This window comes from Pelobates fuscus, chromosome 10, assembly GCF_036172605.1.
Source record: "Pelobates fuscus isolate aPelFus1 chromosome 10, aPelFus1.pri, whole genome shotgun sequence".
NCBI lineage: Eukaryota > Metazoa > Chordata > Amphibia > Anura > Pelobatidae > Pelobates > Pelobates fuscus.
This window is the reverse complement of record NC_086326.1, coordinates 146711158-146734834: the sequence shown is the minus strand read 5'-3', so window position 1 is coordinate 146734834 and position 23677 is coordinate 146711158. Positions and strand designations below refer to the sequence as shown.

At 43.1% G+C, this 23677-nt stretch overlaps 1 protein-coding gene across 1 annotated transcript in view; it reads right to left on the bottom strand.

The window, feature by feature from the left end:
- The window catches only part of LOC134575174 (oocyte zinc finger protein XlCOF7.1-like), a 228711-nt gene that overhangs the window by 193599 nt on the left and 11435 nt on the right, over nucleotides 1-23677 (bottom strand). The gene's annotated exons all lie outside the window — the stretch shown is intronic.

Below are 23677 nucleotides of genomic sequence, written 5' to 3'. Positions count from 1 at the left end.
CCAATCTGAGGATTTTCTACTCCCTACAAATGGCATAGGTCTATAAGTATCAATACGCATTTCACTATTATGAGTTTATAGAGCTTTTTAAAGCTTAGTCAGTCAGCCTCCAACATATACAAATCAGGAAACACTGTGCACAGAACAATTAGAAATATCAGCATACAGCAAGCAATTAAAGGGACACTATAGTCACCTGAGCAACTTTAGCTTAATGAAGCAGTTTTGGTGTATAGAACATGCCCCTGCAGCCTCACTGCTCAATCCTCTGCCATTTAGGAGTTAAATCCCTTTGTTTATGAACCCTAGTCACACCTCCCTGCATGTGACTTGCACAGCCTTCCATAAACACTTCCTGTAAAGAGAGCCCTATTTAGGCTTTCTTTATTGCAAGGTCTGTTTAATTAAGATTTTCTTATCCCCTGCTATGTTAATAGCTTCCTAGACCCTGCAAGAGCCTCCTGTATGTGATTAAAGTTCAATTTAGAGATTGAGATACAATTATTTAAGGTAAATTACATCTGTTTGAAAGTGAAACCATTTTTTTTGTTCATGCAGGCTCTGTCAATCATAGCCAGGGGCGGTGTGGCTAGGGCTGCATAAACAGAAACAAAGTGATTTAACTCCTAAATGACAGTGAATTGAGCAGTGAAATTACAGGGGAATGATCTATACACTAAAACTGCTTTATTTAGCTAAAGTAATTTAGGTGACTATAGTGTTCCTTTAAAAGGCACAAATTGCTGGGGCGAAAAAAAACTCTGCAACTGTTATTGCAGTAGTCCTGCTCTATTACTAGAGAAAGGAACATTGTATCCAAGGTGTGATTAGCTAGTTTGTTCTTCTAAAGATGTAACCCTGTGTGCCCTTCAAAAGAAAAATGGAGTATATAGCATAATACTGTTATGTTTATTAATACTCCGCACACAGATTAAAAAGCCTTTCATACGATAATGTGTGACATCAGAGAAAGTGCAGTTTAGTTATTGTGGATATGAGGAATACCACTCTTTACCCTTAGAACCAGGCTGTCTGCCAGCAAGGTATCCAGAATATATGCAGCACAAAAGTCCCTCTGTTAGCTCCTGATGCCACCTGCCTCCTCATACAACGCGTTTCACCTGTTACAGTGTAACAGTCTGAGCGTGCTGCAGGTACGGTCCTTATTTCACCTGGGATAAAATTATCAGGAGGTACCCAGTTATCTGTGTCATGAACAGCAACACTATGTGAGCTATGTCTTTGTGCTGTGGGCCCTGCAGAATAAGCAGAATACCTGCATTCACCTGCATCCCAATCAGAGGCATTGTCGGTCGCTTCTGAGTCAGCCGTCAGAATTCAGTAAGCCTCTTCAGCATACTCTGGTTTTGTTTCTTATATTTTTAACGCCTCACTACATTAACGCTGTACTCCACAATTTTCCAATAACTACTATCTACCCCAACTAACTAAATCACCAAAATGAAAATTAAAAAAAATATATATATATATTCATTCATGTAAGGATTAAAAACACTTAGGTGTAAAAAAAAAAAAAAAAACAACAACAACACAATAAACTACTGTAAGCTGTACTTGTACCTCTTTGATCTCTATCTCTACTTAACAGCACAGACTGTGCAGGGCGGAGGTGGATCTGATGTCCACACCACATATCACATTGATCAAATGTACTGGGGCATCAGATTGCTGTTACTGGTCTGCCTCGGATGGCAGGGCAATCTGTGATTGCTGGTCCCGTGACTGGTCAGCACGGATTTACATGCACTATTATCATTTCTCGTCCCCTTGTGGTTTTCTATATAAACTGATCTTCACTCTAATAAAATACACATTAGTCTTTCCTCCACTAAGTCTTGCCTGGTGTTTGGGAAGGAATATTAAACACGCCATCAACTGGCTGAGGGTAGTGGGAGTAGAAAGGATCTCCCAGAAGAACTGTTGGAGGTTGCTCTATATACAGCCTTTGCAGACAGGGAGAAGAGGTGAATGCTGCAGTAGGTTCAGCTCTTGTCCTTAAGTCTGAGACAATTCCCCATGTTCCTGTACCCTTTCTGTATTTTCAGTCTCAGATTATAAGACCGCAGTTATGTTACACATACGTAATGTCATTTGTACCCATTATTTGTGTGGGAAATTTATGGGATAATAATAGTAAACAGTTGAGAATTGCCCACTATTTCAATTCTCAGATCCCAAAGATCGTTATCGTGTGAGTGAAATGTATTCCATATAAATAAAATCTTAATTTGTTATAAAAATAGATACAGTTTATTGTGACAATTTAAATAATAATAAGTAACATGCTTGATAATAATCAATGAATATTTAGTATAACATGAGTATGCAATACAATGGCAATACACATTCCAATTGTCAAGACAAGATTTATGACTGTCTTCACAGAGAATGAAAAACTTACACAGAGCTGCAGCGTAAGGCAATAAAACTTGGCTAACAGTTAGAATAACCCTTTCAATGCTGGCTAGACCTCCTAGGTAATAAAGACCTATTATCATGTAATTTTAAATAAAATAACATTTAAACCAGCTCATTAGTCATTTCCTGGAACCATCCAATAAGAGTAATCTACTATGTTCTATAAGCAGAATTTTAACTTGCCTAAACAGATATTTTATCTTATTTTAGAGCAAATCAATACACCTGGATAAATATCACGATATGCTAACATGTGATTAATCACATAATATATAATTATTATCTTCCCATCTGCAGATTCGGATATTATAACTATATATATTCTTTGGTAACTAAGATTTCTAAATATCGAAATCTGATCATGATTTATCCAGTCATATATCATGCTACTAGAAATGTTTTTAATTAATTTAAATTAATTAAATGAAACCAGTATAATTACCAGTTGAGTAGATATTTATCAGATTGGTAGGTAGTCTCAGGAACTTGTTTGGACGTCTCTCTGCATGGAGGTGTGTAACAAATTCTGAGTGCCCTGGAGTGGATATCTGTCATGGATTTCTCTGCATTTCCCCCGACTGCTCACCTCTTTGCCTCTTCTTGCTTCCTTTTCATACCTTGCATACCTCTCTCTTCCCTTTGTCTTAACTTTTTAAAGGGAAAATTCACTAGGTGATAGACCAATAGAAAACTGGAGGTGTGGTTACCTTCCAGATAGCAATTTAAGTATTTGGTCTATAGAGGGCAGTCTCGTCCCACTAAACATTCCTATCCAGGAAAGAGTTAACTTTTCCTGGTGGCTATTTTGACGTAATTTTGGCTTATCTATATGGTTGCCATAACTTAAGTTTTCTGTCCGTTCAAAGAGTTTGCCTCAGTCTTAGTGTCTGCAATTTTTGCTATAATTTCTAATATGACAGTTTGCTTACAATGGGACGTTCTACAATATCGAAAGTAAAATTAAATTATTTAATCTCCTCTGTCACAAATGTCTGGGTTTAGAATTAATTATATTCCATTAGCATTTAGACAGTCTGTCCATCCCCCGTTCTCATTTCTTATCAACAGGTTTGTATATACTATGCATTCCTTTAGCTCTGGCAACGTGGCTAGTTTTAAAGAAGGGATAGAAATCTTGTGTCTTTTGTTAGCTTTAAAATAACAAATTGGAGTCTGCTCTGTTCAGAGTGACTGACAATATACATTTTAATTTCTATCCTAGCACAAAATGTCTGCCGATATAAATACCCTGACATATTATACCTGCGTTTCATTCACAATTCTATTGGGACCCATTATAACTTTTTGGTAAAATAATAATAAAACAAAACAGAGATCGAGAACACCCCATAAGCAACTACCTGAGACATCTATAGCTAGCCTGATAAGTCCACTATTCTGATCACACATTGTCTATGACTCGCATTAGTGGAATCACTAGAATTCAAAGCTTTTAAAGACATTGGCCCTAATGCTTATTAGGGTCTCTAGACCTCTGCCTTTTAGTGTGTTGGTTAAGTACATGTTGTAATTTTGAGTATTTTCTTTCCAACAGATGGTTCCATAAAACAAAAAGAAACCAATGAGGTTTACGCTTCAGTTTCTTCTCCAGATTATATAACAGAAGATAATAAAGTCACAAGTAACCAGAAAATAAACTGTGTGGTAGTCAGTACACCAAGCAGTAAATCTTTAAATCATGAAACCACAGAATCCGAGAAAGTAAATCTCCGAGACATTAATAGGACCATAGAACATATACTGACTGAAGATCCATCCACTCATATTAAGGAGGAATCAGACTCGTGTGAGGAAGAAAGCCTCACAGACATTCATACACCCACAGAAGATACACAGATAAAATATCCATCTACTTATATCAAGGAGGAAGCAGCCTCATGTGAATCCAGCACTGTGGATTATACACCCACAGAAGATAAACAGATGGACTATACAACAAATTCTGAATTTGCATTCTTCAAAGAAGAAAATCTCAGAGGTGCTGATATTTATACTCCTGCAGAACATGTACAGACAGAATATCCATCTACTCATATTAAGGAGGAATCTGCCTCATATCAAGATGGAAATCTCACCATCTTAGACCTTCTTACCCCCACTCATCATACTGAAATAAAAAACAAAGAGAATAGTAACTGCTTGGATGGTACTAAAGTTTCATCTACCAATTCAGAGCTTGTTAAACAGCGTGTTTGCAAAGGAAATACATTGACCAGTTCAGATTACATTAGACGTGAGTGTCAGAAATCACATTTTATCAAACACAGGAGAGTACAAGAGAGGACTATTTCTTGTTATGAATGTGGGAAATGCTTCACTAATATGTCAGATGTTAAGATACATATGAGGATTCATACAGGTGAGAAACCATTTTCCTGTTCAGAATGTGGCAAATGTTTCACTCAAATGTCTCATCTTAAGACCCATCAGAGGATTCACACAGGAGTGAAACCATTTCCTTGTTCTGAATGTGGGAAATGCTTCATTCAGATGTCACATCTTAAGATACATCAGAGGTGCCACACAGGAGAGAAACCATTTTCATGTTCAGAATGTGGCAAACGTTTCACTCAAATGTCTCATCTTAAGATACATCAGAGGTTTCACACAGGAGAGAAACCATTTTCTTGTACTGAATGTGGGAAATGTTTCAGTCGGAAGTCACATCTTACTTCACATAAGATGATTCACAGAAGAATTAATTTTCCTTAAAACATAGATAAATATTTTAAGTATACTTAAGGTGTCTTAACCCCTTAAGGACACATGAAATGTGTGACATGTCATGATTCCCTTTTATTCCCGAAGTTTGGTCCTTAAGGGGTTAAACAAAAGGTGATTCATGCAGCATAACAGTTAAATAACCCTGTTAATGTTCTCCTGTACAAAGCCAAGGTGAAAAAGACAATATTACCAGCTTTCACCAATCCAAACAAAAAATCTATATATATGGGTTGTAACGGAACCACTGTACACTGGTTGAGTCAGCTACCAGTCCTTAAGGTCAGCTTCCTTGCTGGAGCACTTCAGACCCAGTAGCTGAAGCTGGATTGAGGGTCTGTAGATACCACTACCTTAGGTAGGGCCACCGTGGCTATAGCTCCCTGCAATAGTTATAGGTCTCTGCAGTGATTACAGTGCTGGAGACCTTTGCTCCTGTACAGCAGTGATTATAGCCTTCCCCACACATTAGTTAAGACTGGGCGTAGGGGAGCAGAATGCAGCTTTAGTATACACAACACAGCTGCCTATGCACATAAATGTGGATTCCCACAACAGGAGGTTCTCCATGCAATGCTCTTACAGTAGTCCCACCCCAGTACCACTTTGTTTGGAGGCTTGATTGCAACATCCCAAGCTAGACTCCCTGCTGTGCCTTCCAAAACATAGAGCCAAGATGTACAAACTGTCTCCCAAAACCCCATTGCCCTGGACAGCACCCTTACACATTATATGGCTCTGATAGTTCGTCACAGAGAATCCCCGTTCGAGTTATAGCGTGTTAAAGTTCGCTGATATTCTCCGATCTGACTCCGAGTTACAGGCATGCGGCTGGTTAGTCCTGGTCTAACAAAACAGGGTTTTGGGGCTCGAGGGAGGATGGCACACAAACTCATTCTATGTCCCTGGATAGCTCTCCACCGAGTGCCCTTACTGTCCCAAAAGTGTTCTGATCGGAGAATCCGCGCCCGGGTTATAACCTGTTAAAGTTTGACCAGATCGTGGCTATTCTCTGATCCAGCTAAGATTTCTAGGCGTGCGGCTGGTTAGTCCGGTCTTACAAACGGGGTTCCTGGGGGTCCTGTCCACCCTGGACTCCCAGGAACCCATTTTGTCGGCTTTTATAGAGGAGGTCACACTTGCTGCTGATCTATTAATTTAATTAGCCTCTTAATTCCTAAAAAGGGTGTACTTTGTTTTTCACACAAGACTTCTCCATTTCGGCTTCATTTTTGTTAAATAAATCATGACCCGGTGTAATATGTCTTGTGTTGTTGCTCATCTGAGGATGTATTTGCCTAATTTTAATACCTGCCAAGGAACAGATGATGGTCACCGGCTGAGAAGACCTAATGCCGTGCATGCGCATTAATGCTCCCCATAGGAAAGCATTGAAAAATAATTTTCAATGCTTTCCTATGGGGAAATGAGCGACGCTGGAGGTCCTCACACAGCGTGAGCGACGCTGGAGGTTCTCACACAGCGTGAGGACGTCCAGCGACGCTCTAGCACAGGTTTCCTGTGATATGAAGGAGGAAGTGACCTCTAGTGGCTGTATGGAAAACTGCAATAATTACACTTGCAGGGATAGGAGTAGTGGGAGTTGGCACCCAGACCACTCCAATGGGCAGAAGTGGTCTGGGTGCCTGGAGTGTCCCTTTTAAGGGGTAAAAGTCATAAACAAGCATTTGTCTTTATAAATACATAATAGCATTCTTATGGAGATAAATGCATGTGTATGCTTGTATGTAGACACATGTGAATGTATATGCTTCTCTGAAGATCGGAAGAAGCATTACACGTGCAAAATGTGGCATCGGGGGCACTACCTGGACGGAGACTTGCTAAGGAGTCACGAGGAGTGTTGGACACAGAGGACTCAGATGACATCATCCATTGCTTGCCCAGCAGCGGTAATGTGCATATAATAATTGATGTGGGTATTTGTCAATGAAGCAGGAAATCCTCTCTCTTTGAATACCTTTTATATTACATTATAAAGTGAACTCATTCACTCAGAAGGGCAGGCAATCAAAGACGAAATTAATCAATATTGCCTAAATCATGTTTAGCAATTTTCTCTTTAAAAACACTTACATTTTAGAAGGCACATTTTTTATAATTTTTGGTATTTTGTCAGCAACGTCTTATCTAAATCCCGTTTGTGAGTGTTCCATTATTACGCATTATAGATTTGGTTTTTTTTAAATATGTTTTTGCACTATTGTATATATTTTGTATTTTTTTTTTCCTATTCTTTATTTTTCTTGTGCATTTGATTACATAACAGAGGTACCTGCAGCGCCACAACAGCAGTTACAGGCATTTCAATGGCATGCATTGTCATGGCAGAAATAAACAGCACATTTTTTTATGAGAAAAATAACAGACTGGGAACACTTTAAAGATTTTAAACATGCGATATACAGGCTAGCTTTGTATGACTTTTACGGTGGGTCACGATGGGGGTTTCATGCGTGAGACAGTAAACATACAGTGGTTCTAGCGTATAAAGTAGTGGTTGGATATGATTAAACATTGCCTAACTAGCTAAGGATATCGGTCGATGCCACGACTGCTTAGGTAAGTACTGCATCTTCACTGTAATTCGCAGGCATGGCATTAAAGTAGTAGCACACTTTTGTTTACGGTATAGGCAATATAAACAGGCTTATTGAATTATGACCGGGGATTAACAGCATATAGTATGAACATCAACAGATTATATTAGATGTCATTAGAGATCGGTGCAGTCAAATGCTTAAATAGTGGCTTCAGGTTAAATTCGTAGTCATATTGTATAAGCACGGTTGCAGTTAGCAGTAACTTAATGTAATAATACATTTAAAAATTAAACTATGTGTGTTTAAGCTTAGACACATCATACAGCAGTTAACATTGCTTCTATACATTGACAAACTGATAATCTAAGATAGGCAGGCTTATGTAGGTAATATCAATGATGGTTAATACATTTAAATGTCTAGGCACACATTCGTAGGTGCATGTATAAATCGTGAGCTATGGTCACCATAATGCTTATTAAAGTAAAACAATTCACTCCTGTCAAGCTATATATCTATGTCATAATGGACAATAACGATTTTTCGATGTTTGGGCATGCATATAACATAGCATGGCCTCGCTTCACTTCTAAACATGAAATTAAAATGCTGTGACGAGCTATGTAAACTTAAAGTGAAAGACCACTGGGGCTTGCTGTGTACATGAGTAACTTCATTTGAACTGTGTAGTTATGGCAATGTTAGGGAGAAACATCTATAAACAAGCAGGTTAAACTGGTATTATAGAACGAGTTGTGGCAGATGATAACCGTGCTGAGGCTATAATTAGGGGCAAGACATTTCAACAGTTGAGAGTTTTTACGCTGAAGGAGAGGGTATGTTTAAGGGGGGGTCATGGGTCTGGGAGCCAGTCTCTCTCACCCTATGCCGGTTCGTGGTAAGTGGTCATCGTGGATGGGTTTGCAAAAGGTCAGCACAAAGTCCCGCTGTGAGGGACTCATTGGTAGCACATATCTCCCAATAGTCCATGCTTTCTCTCCTTTGGGCTGTGGGGGGGACCTCCGCCTGTGTTTCCAGCTGGCGTGGTTCCGTGCTGTCTCCCGGTAAGTGTCGTGGCCGGCTCTGTGGGTTCTCGCATGTGGGGCAGCGCTCAGCTTGATGAGAGTTGTTGGAGCCGCTGAGGAGCGAGCAGGTCGTGCTTGTTGGTGAGTCACCTTCCAAAGCATGAGGGTGTGGGTGCTGGCGCCTCTGGGACCTGGCGCTATTGCCCACCATGCAGGTCTTTGGTTTCTGCTCTGTCGAGGGACTGAGGTGGAGGTACGGGGGGTATTCCCGCCTATTTGGCGCCGTGTTGCCGGGCGGATCCATGCCTTTACCACTTTTATCGCCCTCTCGAAGACATGTCTCCGGGTGTGAAGCCTAGTCCACAGACTGGCACACAGCCTGTCATAGAACTCCCCTGTGCACTTGGGAGGCTTGTTGAGTGTGCAGTTCTTTATAGACTGTGTCTGTGCCGCCATCTTGTTTGGGCCTGGGCTGCTTCGGCTCGCTTGAGGTCTTGTCTCCTGTGTGGTGTGGGGGTGATCATCCCCAGCGAGCACCGGGATGACCCCCGCCGGTCCATGGGGGGGGTTAGAGGTGAGTACTGAGGGTTGTCATCTGCAAGGTTACCAAACAGGAGAGCGGCCGCCTCTCCCTGGCTCGATCGCAGTGAGGCCTCAAGCTGGAATCGTGGGGACCCGGTGAGTTGCGGGTACATGTGTGGTACCAAAACATTGTCTTGGGTCTCCCCCACTCTGTAGTCACCTTCCCAGCGGTGTGCGTGCGGTGATTCGGGGTATATCCCCCGTTTTAGTGGCTGGTTTGCAGGAGCTATGGTGTAGCACGTCCACCCTGCTAGGAATCCAGGCTCCGCCCCCATATTTTGTATTTTTAAAGGTACACTCTACATTAAGTCTACATCAAGCTATTTTTTAGTAGTAATCCTTTTCTTCCTGCACTTATTCACTTTAACTTACATAAGTGCTGCACTGTTTGTTGTTAGTTTGGGTTTTGGTGTGTTGGTAAGGATAACATACTTCAGTGGTATAGCTGCTATTCTTTAGTGCATTTGTAAAATGCACACCTGTGAATTGTAAACTGATTTTACCATAAAGCGCTAGTGCCTTTATTTTACACAGCCATAGTAAGCAACCTCACTGCCAGCCACCCTAGTTTACCACCCTGGTTCACCTGAAACTCTTCATTAAATTGGAAGTTGGCAGCCGCCAGCTAAATCTTCAAATGGGTGGTGATCGGACACTAGATGGTCTTTCCGGGACGAAGAGGTGAGGAGGCATCTGAGGATGCCTTGGACTTTAGGGCACTACCCAGGCTCAGGAATCCTTTTTGCAAAACCGGGACTGACCAGCCGCACTAGTGGGAACTCTGAGCCGTATTGGAGGATGGCCACTACACGGTCAAACTTTAAAGTATTATCGCTCAGGCTGGCTGCCTCCACTATGAGCACTCTTTGGACTGTGCATGGATGATGTTAAGCGCTATCCGAGGATGCATGATGTCTGGGAGTTACACTATGGGAAAGGGGATTTGAATACCCTGGCACTCCTGTCTGTTTAAGATAATCAAAGGATAATGTTATTAACCAGAGATGGACTAATTAACAGGTAAGAGTCCAGGATTGGTGGCGCCAGGGAGGGAACTATCATTGTTCTGTGGATCAATACACATTCTCTTGTATATAAATATGTGCAAGATGTTCCAATAAAGTGTGCTTGTTTTACTTACTCCAAGTATTGATTAGTGTATGGGCATAAGGGCGATACTCACACTACTGTACTAGTGGGATAGGAGGGAAAATAGTGGAGGTGCCTGCTTTGAGTACCTGTGTTCCGCTACACCTAGTTTCTCAAGTCCCATGGAGGAATCAGTAGAATTAATAGCATCTAAAACCATTTTACCTACTTAGTAATGCACTTAGTAATGTAAACGGGGATTTCAAAGGAGACCCCTTTTTGCTTCTGAGTAATGGCAGCTAATTGCTTTTCCATTTCTTGTGATTTTAAATTCCCTATACTCTGCTTTGATTTACATTGATCACACAAACTTTCATTTTGCAAATAATTTTATTTTTTTCATGTAAGTGTGTCTGGCTAGCAAAACCTTACATATTGCTCCAATATTTAACTTATCTTTATTTATACACCATTTTAATTTTCTTAACAATAGATGTTATTGTACTTATCAGACTTACAATAAAGTTCTCATGTTGTGAGCTTGACACGCGGTACATTCGGAGACAGCTGCAATTTTGTCACGGATGCTAGTTGTACATCTTTGATTCTGTGCAAAGAATACATTTGTCATTAGCATCCACAGTGCACTGACGACAGACATGGTCAGTTTAATCAATGCGTCTCTATGAGGAAAGTCCTGTGTCTCCATGCAGAGGGTGGAGACACTGAATGGCAGTCACACTGTGCAGCACTGGCCCAGGAAGCACCTCTAGTAGCCATCTGAGGAGTGGACACTGGAGGCAGGCCCAGACTGGCAATCGGGCAAATGCCCGGTGGGCTGCGATGGTCATAGGCCATGGCTAGAGGAAGGAAATACTTTTATCTCCCCTGCCGGCCCACATAGAACCAGCCTTGCTGTAAGCCCTCTCGGGCTGGTGGGGAGGTCAAAGATTGACCATTCGTTTCAGTACAATGAGGGGAAGGACCTGGGAGGCTGTGTTTTTCCTGGAAGCAGGCTGTCTAGAACATTGTCACATGTCACTATGGCAATGCTACGACAGCACTGTGCTTGTGGGAAGATAAAGTGAGTCTGCAGCCAGAACGAAGGAGCTGCAGGCTAAAATGAATGCGTGACCACTGGACTATCAGGGCTTGAAGCATTATGTTGTTTTTTTTTTTTTAATCAAATTAACTTTAAAAAAAAATTCTCGTCCCTCACACACACACAGATACACACTATACCCTCACACAAACTACATCCCCTAAAAACACTTCGGATCCCCTACACATACTAGCTTCCCTTTAGATATACACAACATTCCTGACATACACACTGCATCCCCTATGTACATTCTGGATTCCCTATACACACGCTAGATGCCCATTACGCAAAAAACACACACTTTATTCCATAAAAACACTCTACAACCCCTACACATGCTATGTCACCTATACGCACATACACTTCAGCGCCTGTGCAAACACTCGCTGCATCCCCGATACACACACACACTACAGCCTCTAGCCAGACATATAATACCACATACAAAACACACCACAATCACTTCACTCTACACACATGCAATCCCAGAGCACCTTCCAAACACATGTACAGTACTCTTTCCTATCCCTTCTGTCCTCTGGAATCCAACTTAAGGAGTCACCAGAGACAACTCACAAGCAAACTCAGCGGAAGGGTGTCATTAAATTCGCTAACGCTGCGCAAATACTTTTTTTTTTTTATGCAAGAGCTCTTTAGCAAGGCTCTGCTTATTGGGGCCCTGGAAGTGCATTGTATCAATGAGGGGGCATGCTTGTCATTGTTGATGACAGGACACTCCCTCTCTGCCCCCCCCCCCTCCCCCATTGACACTGGGCCGCTTTCATTAAAAAATGCCCAGGACAAACTTTTTTTCCAGTCCGGTCCTGACTGGAGTAATCTCTAGGCTGTAATGTAAACAATGCCTTTCTGTGAAAAGGCAGTGTTTACTGCAAAAAACCTGCAGAGACTGACTATAAAACAAAAGCTGTAGTTGTTTTGGTGCCTATAGAGTCCCTTTAACCCCTTAAGGACACATGACACTTTTATTCCAGAAGTTTGGTCCTTAAGGGGTTAATTGTGACAGACTCTGCTTATCTAGCTTGATCAGGATCTCTCAGTCTCAGTTTGGTACTCAAACAGTTTTTCTTACTGTCACGAACACACCCTACTCCAAGAGTGTGCGTGACTTTAGTTCTGGTGGTGAAAGGCTTAAAGTTCACTAGACCGGAAACCATGATAAACCCCCCCCCCCTTAACACCATCCACACTAAATTATAATTGTAGCGGTGCTGCATCCTGAGACCGAATATCTTTGCTGAAGTCCTCTGGAGCTGTTCAGTGATTATAGCCCATTCCCCTAGTAACTGGATGACACACAGTTCTGGGACTCAACTAGTTTATTCAGCTCAAAACTCAGCTTTTTATGCACAGACCCCCAGCACGGGGTCTCCATTGAAATTCACACAAACCCCTCCCAGGCGTCCCTTTGTTTGGGAAATAATGGAGTAAAAACTGGATAACTCAATTATCTCTCAGTTACAGGAAACCACATGAAATATACATGAAACACCCCCAAAACAGTTATATTCACAGGAACCTCAAAAGTCTTATATTTATTTGTCTTATATTATAATATTTTACCAGGAAAGATACATTGAGATTTCTCTCGTTTTCAAGTATGTCCTGGGTCCACAAAACATTGCATTGTTACAATAGGATACAATAAAATAAATCTATTATTACACAATATAGATACAATTTAACATACAACAGGTAAGAAATATACAAACAACCATGACAGGTGCATTCTGTTTTGAGATATGTAGAGAGGGATCTCTTAAAGGATTTAAGGCCTGGGGAAGATTGGAACGTGTGCGGGAGGTCGTTTCATAATTGCTGTACTCTTTTGGAAAACGAAGATCGAGCCACTTTCTTTTTGTATTGAGGTAGACTAAATAAAGTGCTGTTACTAGATCGGAGGTAATAGGAGGTGGGACTGCCTGGAGAGAGCATTTTGCTCAGGTAGGGTGGGAACTTCACAGAAAAGCTCTTATATACCCGATTAGCCCATGTCTGAGCACCCAACATATCCAAATAGCGCTCAGATACATTTAGTAGAATGGGATCACCATTCGGGTAAAGTTCTGACTGGCCGGCCACGAGGTGATGACCCAAAATAGTTCCAGAGAAACGAGGGCAGTTCGGGAAACTTGGGGATAAGTACAGGCAACCAAATAGTATAAGGAAATAGTACAAGGTCCACCACAATAATAATTTAAATATACTATTTTAAGGCTGCAAGATAATTTGTAAATGGGGTGAATTGGTCCACCAGGTAACTTAATAACAAAAACCCACCAAATACAACTTAGCACAATATGTATGTAATTGCAAAACACTAATTAGTCTCTTCAGGTAACGTGATTCTTACCAGACAAAGGCAGAACTTAATAAATTAATATTTATTATGGGCAAAAAATAGTCACAGTGCATACAAAAAATATAAATGATAAATTATTTACACAAACAACAAATACAAACAAAAGGATAAATTAACTGAAGTCCTAATTACTCACTGTAAGGAAACCTAGGATATCCAATCCTCATTCGGTAGTTTCCTCCCGAACCGCCAGAGCATCAGTGATTATAGCTCTCCGTTCGGTAGACGAAATAAACGAAATCCATACGAATACAATAGCTTTACAAGATGATTCCCTTAATAAAGCGTACGAATCCCCAAACATCAGCCGGAGTCTAGAAGAAGGGTGCAACAGAACTGGCTTTTATGCAAGTCCCCATGCAAGGGGACATCCCACAGGGAGGGACAAAGTACGTCCAATCATTTGCAGGAAAAACTTAAACCACTCCCAGCACAAACATACAATTCCCTCCCCTAGTCCTGGAAATAATCAAGTCTGATAAAGTAATAACCTGATTATCTCCAGGCAGAAAAATTACAGTTTTCCCCAATATTCAGAACACCCTTTTAGGCATATGTTATCCCCACAAACAATATGTCCCCTGATAGCCTCGATCTGGGTGACCAACATATTCAAATTTCACCTAGATTGGTTCAGGGGTTTTCAAAAAATATGGAAGTCTTTTGTGACCGGGTAACCGCGAGGTGGCTGCCCAAAATAGTTCCATGAGTTTGGGTGGTTTTGCCAGTCTATTTCGTTAAGTAGCAAAAGCCGAATAATGCCACGAATGGTTTCCCCTGGCTCTTGGCAGCGATTGTTCCCCTCATTCGAATGAACAAAAGTACCGAACAGCGCTCTTCTAGCTGTTCGGGAAATAAAGATCCAGCGTTCGTTTGTTGAAACCGGTGTTCGGGAAGTCAAATGTCCGATTTTAGTTCCAGACACTCGACGACCAAGTCCCGCTGCCTTTGTTTGCATAAAAAAAATATGGCCGCCGTTTTCTCAGCCATGTGGCTTCGGTAGTACGAAGTAAATATTACTTAGTATTAGTAAATTATGCCCCTACTTGCTATACTGCGAGTAGGGGCATGTCTATTAAACAGTGAGCAGCCTGCTCACTGTAAAAAAAGCATGTCCCCCCCTACCAAGCCCCCACCCGTGAGTGGGTGCCCTAAATTAGAATAAGGAGGGGACCTATTGTCCTCCCCCCTGTTCCCCACCCCTGAGCAGTGGGTGGGGGCTCTAAATTAGAATGGGGGTTACCTAATGTCCTCCCCCCTGACCCCCACCCCTGAGCGGTGGGTGGGGGCCCTAAATACTAATTGGAGGAGACCTAATGTCCTCCCCCTGGCCCCCACCCCTGAGCGGTGGGTGGGGGCCCTAAATACTAATTGGGGGGGGACATAATGTCCGCCCCCACCCCTGAGCGGTGGGTGGGGGTCCTAAATTAGAATGAGGGGGGACCTAATATCCTCCCCCCTGAGCGGTGGATGGGGGCCCTAAATTAGAATGAGGGGGGGACCTAATGTCCTCCTCCTTAACCCCCACACCTGAGCGGTGGGTGGGGGCCCTAAATTAGAATGAGGGGGGACCATTAGCTAAACCTGTTAAAAAATAAAACTTACCATTTGATGTTTTCTTTCGTCTAAAATCTTCTTTTTTCAGCCCCAAAAAAGGGCAAATAAAAAGCCATAATAACCGACGCACTTTAAAAAAAAACGAGCGCAAAAAAAAAATTATCCATCTTCATCCGGCGAGGGCTCCGCGCAGACTGAGCTCTGCAGGGTGGGGGAAGGCTTATAAAGCCTTGCCCCGCCCTGCAATTAGGCTCAGAGCACTCTGATTGGTGGGTTTAAGCCATCCAATCATAGTGCTCTGACAGGTAAAAGAAGAGACTGACTGGTCACCCGTCAGTCTCTTCTTTTAAATGTCAGAGCACTATGATTGGATGGCTTAAACCCACCAATCAGAGTGCTCTGAGCCCTAGGTCCTCCCCCCTCATTCTAATTTAGGGCTCCCACCTACCGCTCAGCGGTGGGGGCCGGGGGGAGGACAATAGGTCCCCCCATTATATTTAGGGCCCCCACACGCCACTCGGGGGGGGGGGGGCAATAGGTCCCCCCCCTTATTCTAATTTAGGGCCCGACTCGCTGCTGAGGCGTGGTGCCGGGGGTGCAACAGGCCCCCCCTTTAGTTTAAAAGCCAGGAGGGGGGACCTGTTTAATAGACATCTCCCTACTTGCGGTATAGCGAGTAGGGGTATAATTTACTAATACTAAGTAATCTTTACTTGTGTAACGGACCGTTTCAGCATAAAAGGGAAAAAATGCGTTTAGGCGATAATCCCCTTTTCTTTTTTTTTTTTTTTAATTCTTTATTTTGGGTGTGCACAGAATAAACAGGTAGCCGGCATGCGCCACAACAGCGACATCCAGTAAAATAGGTAGACATAGGTAGTACAAGTCATGGCATACGTTATACAGGCACATTTTTATAGTTATTATAGTCGTTTAGTTTTCAAGATGTTAGCATAATGCACATGCCATGCAGAAATAGGTAGGAGAGGGACAAAAGAGGAAAAACATGGCTCGTGCAGAGAACGTACATACAAGAGCATTCTAACTATTGAGTTATTAGTGTTAAATCTCGCTTGTTGCCTATGCATTTATTTTAAGAAGATAAACAAGAGCAGTTGAGCATTGTATAGCAAACATAAGCCTAAAGACAATTCACATGAGTTTAGTCAGCAATAACAGGTGTTAGCATTAAATAGAAAGTCATTTAAGTTCTAACTTTGCTTGGTGGATTTACTGCACTTAGTAGTAACCGTGCTATAACATAGAATTAACAGGCTTGAATTGCATATAATCTAGTGTGTCACGCTGCGGTAGGCAGGCCACAAATACATATATTTAAACTTAGTTTAAGCTATAGCTATCGAATACAGGCTTAGTTTAAGAGTGGGGTTACTACGCTTAGAGGGATAATCCCCTTTTCCATAGACAGGCACAGCTACTGCAGAACATCAGAACTCACGAGCTGGATACGAAATAACACTCCGAACTGGAACAGCTGAACAAGAAAAGCAGACATCGGCTTACACTCCTGGCAGTCAGCATACAATCCCATTCCCCCAAAGACCGAGACGACACATCGCTTTGAGGGTTAAGCAAGAACTCAAGACTGGGACACCCAGTCTGGCTTTTATTACCAACAAGTACATACAGGACACTCCCAGGGGGAGGATGAGATTAACCAATCACATGGATGTACCTCCCACACATTTCCTCCCCTTAGATTAACACTTAACACAATTATACCGTACACCTTTTTCCCCAATTCCTGGATGTACCCCAAATACATATGCTACACCTCCAAAACAGGTATCCCCTGATAGCCCTTATTCAGGGGGACAACATATGCAAGAATCAGCCCATTCGGATAAATGGTTCAGGAGTTATGGGACTCCAAAGATTTGACCGACCGCATGGGTAAAGTATCCGAAAACAGTTCCATGCATTTTGGCCCTGCGGTCGGTCACAAACAAGGGAATGAAAACAGGCGAATTGCCTGTGTTATAGAGCCTGGAGAGGGTTAGAATGAATTCCCTTGTTTATGGGGTTCTTTCTACCGAACGGCGGGTCATTCGGTAGTTTCCATACGAATTTCTGGAAGTATGGAGGTCTCAGCGGTGTTTGCCTAGTCAAGTGTCCGATTTTAGTTCCAGACACTCGACGGCAAAACACCGCTGTTCGGTAGTTAAAGATGGCCGCCGCCACGTGGTTGTTTCCCGAATGGCGGCCACCCAGAGGACACAGAACACATTACATGATTGCCAATTACCCGTTTGCAACATTGTTGCAAACGGTAATTGGAGGCACACTTAATCCTGGGTGGTCTGGTTGTTCGGTAGTTTCCTCAATACAATGAATGGAGTGATTCTACCGAACAATCAGATGAAGGCTGCATATATATATATAACCCAGGTTAACTGCATACAGAAATACATATACAATATACAGGCAGTACAATAGAATATGCTTCACAGTCTTAAAGGGACAGTAGTCCCAAAATGTCCACCGCTGATTTTAAAGGGCCAGTAGCAGCAATATAAATTATACATGCCCAAATATAGTCTTTAAAGTGCAATATGTCCAGGGGCCATAGTCGCAGGGCAGGAGGCTAGCAGCCAGGCTTCTCCAGCCCACAGTGGCGAAGTTGGTTTCGCCACAACTTGGTATTAGTAAATTTGGCTGAAAGACCAATTAAGGTCTTTCAGCCTTTTGGTAGATAACTCCCTAATACCGTGGGAATTAGGGAGTTATCTACCAAGCTGCTGCAAGACAAGTTCCGAAATTCTGAAGTGCTGAAGTTCCGAAATTACCGAAGTTCCGAATTTCGGAATGCCGAACTGAACCCCAAAATGTTCCCATGCACATGCCTAATAATTGCATCTATGATTTTGTTACCATTTTTCTATTCCATAGATATGTCACACTTCCTACCTGTGACCTACTATAGCGGACTTTGTAATTCCTTCGAAATGACTTATCTGGCCACCCCCATATTTACATTACAGGCACGATTATTAATCTGAGCGTTATTATTCATGTTTCTTTTGGATATGACACTGTTGTGACACTTAGACACAAGGTTCCAAATTGTTAAAAATGAAAAATATTGTTTCTCATACAATGTTCCTTTACTTGTGGTCGGAACTGAATTCGCATATGGAAATAGAGGAGAGTGAGAAAGTTGGTAGTGTTGTGCCAAAGCAATGTACAGGTAGGATTTCATAAAGAGGGCCTACCTTGGATAATGTGATAAGTGTCACGTCCTGTTCCGTTTTGTTCAGATGTCTGGCCTTGGCTTCTGGTATCTAGTATTCTTTTTACAATTCTTGTTTAGTTTGTCTTGGTTTTCTATTCTTTGTCTGGTTTTCTTTATGCTGGGTTTTTTCCTTTATTCCGTTCCTGGAATTCCCAGTCTCCTGGATTCCTTTAAATGTTTGTTTTTTGTTGCCACACCCATTCCTTTGCCATTAATCCTTTTTGTTTCAGTCTGTTCCTGCAAGCAGTGGTCCTGCAAGTACTGTGTGTGTTTTATTGTTGTTTATTTAGTCATGCATATCTAGGCAGTTAAGACCCACTGTAATTTGAGTACTTTGGCACAGTGGTGGGCTGCATACATCTTGGCCATTTATGTCTAAATCTCCAATGTTTATTACATATATAGTACTTGGTTATTTCTCCTCTTGTTTTGCCTTGTATCTGGTCTTGTTTTATTTTTTCTTGTATTCCCAGTTTATGTACAGTCCTGTCCTGTCTTGTCCATGTCCTGTTCATGTTTCCCTCATGTATTGTGTACATGTTCTGAGTTTTTCTTTCTGTCCTGCTCCGGTTCTGGGTTCTTCTAGTCTTGTCTTCTCTTGTTTGGTGCCTATTCTAGTTTTGCCTTGTTTCTAGTACTGGATACATATCTGTTGCAGAGCCTCCCTATCCAGATCCTGGGAGGTCTGCTTAATATCAGCTCCTGGCATCCGCTTAAGATGCATCAGGGCTCTGGTATGTGGCCACACAGACCCTGGTGCTCAACACCAGGGGGCGTATGGATACCCTGCATCAGACCCTGATTGTCTATTTCCACGCTGAGACTCCCATCTTCCTCATCAGACACACAGGGGTCCCAGTCTTTGGACCGCCACCCATGACAATAAGATATTAGAGGGAGTGCTGGGTGGGGTCACTCAAACAGGGAAACGGCATAGGTACGTAGAGGGTGGGTTGAGTTTATATAGGGAAAACTTCTCCCACAAATTCAGGCCTATGGCCTTTTACTTGTGGTCGGAACTTAATTCATATATGGAAATAGAGGAGAGGGAGAAAGTTGGTAGTGTTGTGCCGAATCCAACGTACGGGTAGGCCTGCATAAAGAGGGCCAAAAAGGTATCGGTGAAGAACACTCCTTTAGAATGTGTGCTCCTGGCACAAGCAGCTGTTTTGTTTTCCAGTTCACATCCGGAAGATTAACCCCTTAAGGACACATGACGTGTGTGACACGTCATGATTCCATTTTATTCCAGAAGTTTGGTCCTTAAGGGGTTAAAGTCATCCATGATAATAACTTTCCCCTTCATTGTAATTTTAGCCATTTCCTCAACTAGTAGATTATCTAATTCTTCTGTTTGTCCAGGGGGCCTGTAAATCACACCTACACGAGTTACTGTGTGATTTCCGCCAACCAATCTGGGAAAAGGGCGCAAAACCAAATCACACCAATGAGCACTCGAGGAGATACTTTGCCGGCCAATCAGGAGAAAGGGCGCAAAACCAGTTTGAATGGCAGCACTTCCCCTATTGGCCGGCACGGACTTCCAGGCGGCTAGCGGGACTCTGCAGCCATGAAGCTGCCTCACAGTTCCAGAGATTCTGCTGTGGCTCGTGCCACTCTCTGGTGGATATCTCCATGTAGGTAGCACTGGAGAGAGTGCAGGACTCGTAGCTCCCGGGTAGGGAGCCCCTGCAGCCGCTGTCTGCCCTGCTGACACTCCGGCTGCAGGCAGGAGGCTCCTGGATCTCCTCCGGCCAGTTATAAATGGCGGCAACCCAGGGGAGCACTCATTGATTACTTCCCTTGTGGTTTTGCACCTATGTTACTGGTGTGAACGTTCCAATTGATTGGTGTAAACATTCCAATGGGGGTAACGGGGTGGGCCCTGTTCGGGAGAAAAATGTGTTCAGTTCATATGAACACTTCCAAATGGGGAAACAGCGCACAATACACGAAGCACACGGGGAAGCACATGAATAAGCATTGGGCACATGCGGGTATGGCACTCAGTGACGGCATTCCGTCACACATCTCCCCCTTGTCCATCTATGACAGCCACAGACTGACCTGCATGGGTCAGCTCGCTGCTGTCTGGAGTGGACACATAGTGAGTGCCATGCCTGCAACAGCACTTGTCCTCGGCCAGCCCCTACAGTTCTGGGGTCTGGCCGGCTTTACACCCTGCACTCTCCTGGGTACAGGAGACTTAGACATAAGGCGCCATTAGCCAGGGAGGCCACACAGTCCAGGTGCTGGTACACAGGGGTCTCTGAGCCCGTTAAACCCCCCCACCCAAACAAACATGCCCTCACGGCCATTCCATCACCTGTATCTCTGCAGTTTTCCCAGCTGCCTGTTGTCTGCTGAGCCCGTCGTGGCTCTGCTTCCCGGGAATCGCTGGGGTCGTAGCTGGCCCCTTAGGAGAGCCAGTTGTGCTCTCCCCCTGGATCTCACTCCACTGCTGGGGAATGAGACCAGTTGTCTCCCCTCCCTGGCATTCACACTGCTGCTGGGAAGCAAGACCGGTTGTCTCCGTTCCATGCATGGTACACTGCAGCTGGGGAGTGAGACAGACTATCTCTACCCCCAGTGGTGCCTGCTGCTGTACAGAGTCTAGTAGGCTTCATTAGTCTTGCTCCAGTTACCATTCAACCATGACCAGACGGGTGATATCTGGCCCCAGCCCCATAGGATCAGGAAGTTCCAGTGCATCCATTCGGTATTCCCGGATGTTCCGATACGGAGACTCCTCTGTGCTACCGACCTCACGGTCCTCCTGTAATGCCTCCCATAGCAGGCCAGAACCGTCGTAGTTGTTCCCCTCTGGTGTATCACCGTCAGCCATCCACGGGCACCTCTGGACCGAGTACCACCGTAACGCCCGGTATGGGTTCCTATGTTATTATAAGGTATTTTTAGGGTAAACTGTAATATTTTGTATTTTTTCTTCTAACCGAAAGATAATGGAGTTAGTTTTCTTACTCAATTATCTCTCAGAAACAGATATCTGGGAGGGAAACCCTTGTAATTTTTATGTGGAGACCCCATACTAGGAGTCAGTCCATAAAAGCAGTGTGTGACCAAAATACAATCAGTTGACTCCCAGAACTATATGTTGTTTAGTTGCTGGGAGGAAAAGGTCTTGGATTGTTACATTGCTTCTTTCAGCTTCAGGAATGAATAGCGGAGATACCTATTCGTAGTATTGGAGCTCCGCTACAAGTACTACACACATGATATGCTTGTTGGCAATTCTAACAACGTCATTAGTTCATTCTCATGTTCCACAAACAGTCACAATTAGAAAAGTGCTTGCAACACAAATTAGCATCTGTTCAGGTTACTCAAAATCAACTATGCCTCAGTGGGAAATTAATGCAGGAATTTTGTTTTAGAATAATCTACTCTACATACACTGACCAACCACAACAATAACATTAAAGCGTTACAATGGCAGCGGTTATGGACTGAGGTATATCAGGCAGCAGGTGATGGTCAGGTCTTGAATTTCAGGTGTTGCAAGCAGGAAAAATGGGCAAGTGAAAAGATTGAGAATTTGACAAGGGCCAAATAGTGATGACTAGAAGTCAGTGCATCTCCAAACTGACAAGACTTGTGGGGTGTTCCCGGTATGCAGTGGTAAGTACCTACCAAAAAGTGGTTCAAGGAAGGACAACCAGTGAATCTGCTTCAGGATCATGGCTTCCTATGGCTCATTGATGCACGTGGGGAGTAAAGGCAAACCCATCTGGTCTGCTCACACAGAAGCTGTCGTAGCTCAGATTGCTGAAAAACTTCATGCTAGCCATGATGGAAAAGTGTCAGAACACCCAGTGCATCACAGTTTGCTGTGTATGGAGCTGCGTAGTCGCAGAGCGGTCAGAGTGCCCATGATGACTCCTGTCCACCGCTGAAAGTACCTTCAATGGCGACATGAGCATCAGAACTGGACCATGGAGCCATGAAAGAAGGTTACCTGGTTTGATGAATCATGTTTTCTTTTAGATCACGTGGTCAGGTGAGCGTGCGCCGTTTACCTGGGGAAGAGATGGCAGCAGAATGCACTATGGGAAGAATGTGGGGGCAGTGGTTCTGCTGCAAAATCTTGGGTCCTGGCATTCATGTGGATGTCACTTTGACACGTACCACCTACTTAGAGAGTGTTGCAGACCAATGGCAATGGTGTTTCCTAATGGCAGTGGCCTCTTTCAACACAATATTGCACAAAGGCCACTGAAATTTTTTTCCGGGATGGTCAGAGGAACATAAAAATAGTTCAGGGTAGGGATCGACCGATTATCAGTCTGGGCGATATTATCGGCTGATATTCTGATATTGCCGATAATACATACCATGACAAGCCTGGTGGTCCTGGGGGGGGACCGCAGCAGGCGCTTACTTACCTTCCCAGCAGCTCCCTTTAGCTCCCTGTCTGTCTAAATCTTGCGAGTCCCGCGGCCGTCAGAGCGTTGCCACTGGTTACCATGGCAAGACTCTGCGCAGTGCGCTGGCCGTGAGATTTACACAGGGAGCAGCTGGGAAGGTAAGTAAGAGCTTGTTGCGGGCCCCCTCTGTATTTTCCATGCCACTGGACCACCAGGGAATGCTATATCGCCCCTCTCTGGCCAAGTAAGAAGCAGGGAAGGGGAAACTAAAAAAAAAAAAAAATAATAATAAATAAATTTTTTTTTCAAAAATTAAATTTAAAAAATGCCCCCTCCCCCTAAATTACATACCTACAGAAACACAAACACACACTGCATTATATAAACACACTGCACAAACACACACCCATTGCATTATATAAACACACTACACAAACACACTGTGTATATAATGCAGTGTGTGTAGTTTGTTTATATATTGCAGTTTGTGTATAGTGAATGCAATGTATTTATATAATGCAGTGTGTTTTTTGTAGTGTTTGTATATAATGCAGTGTTT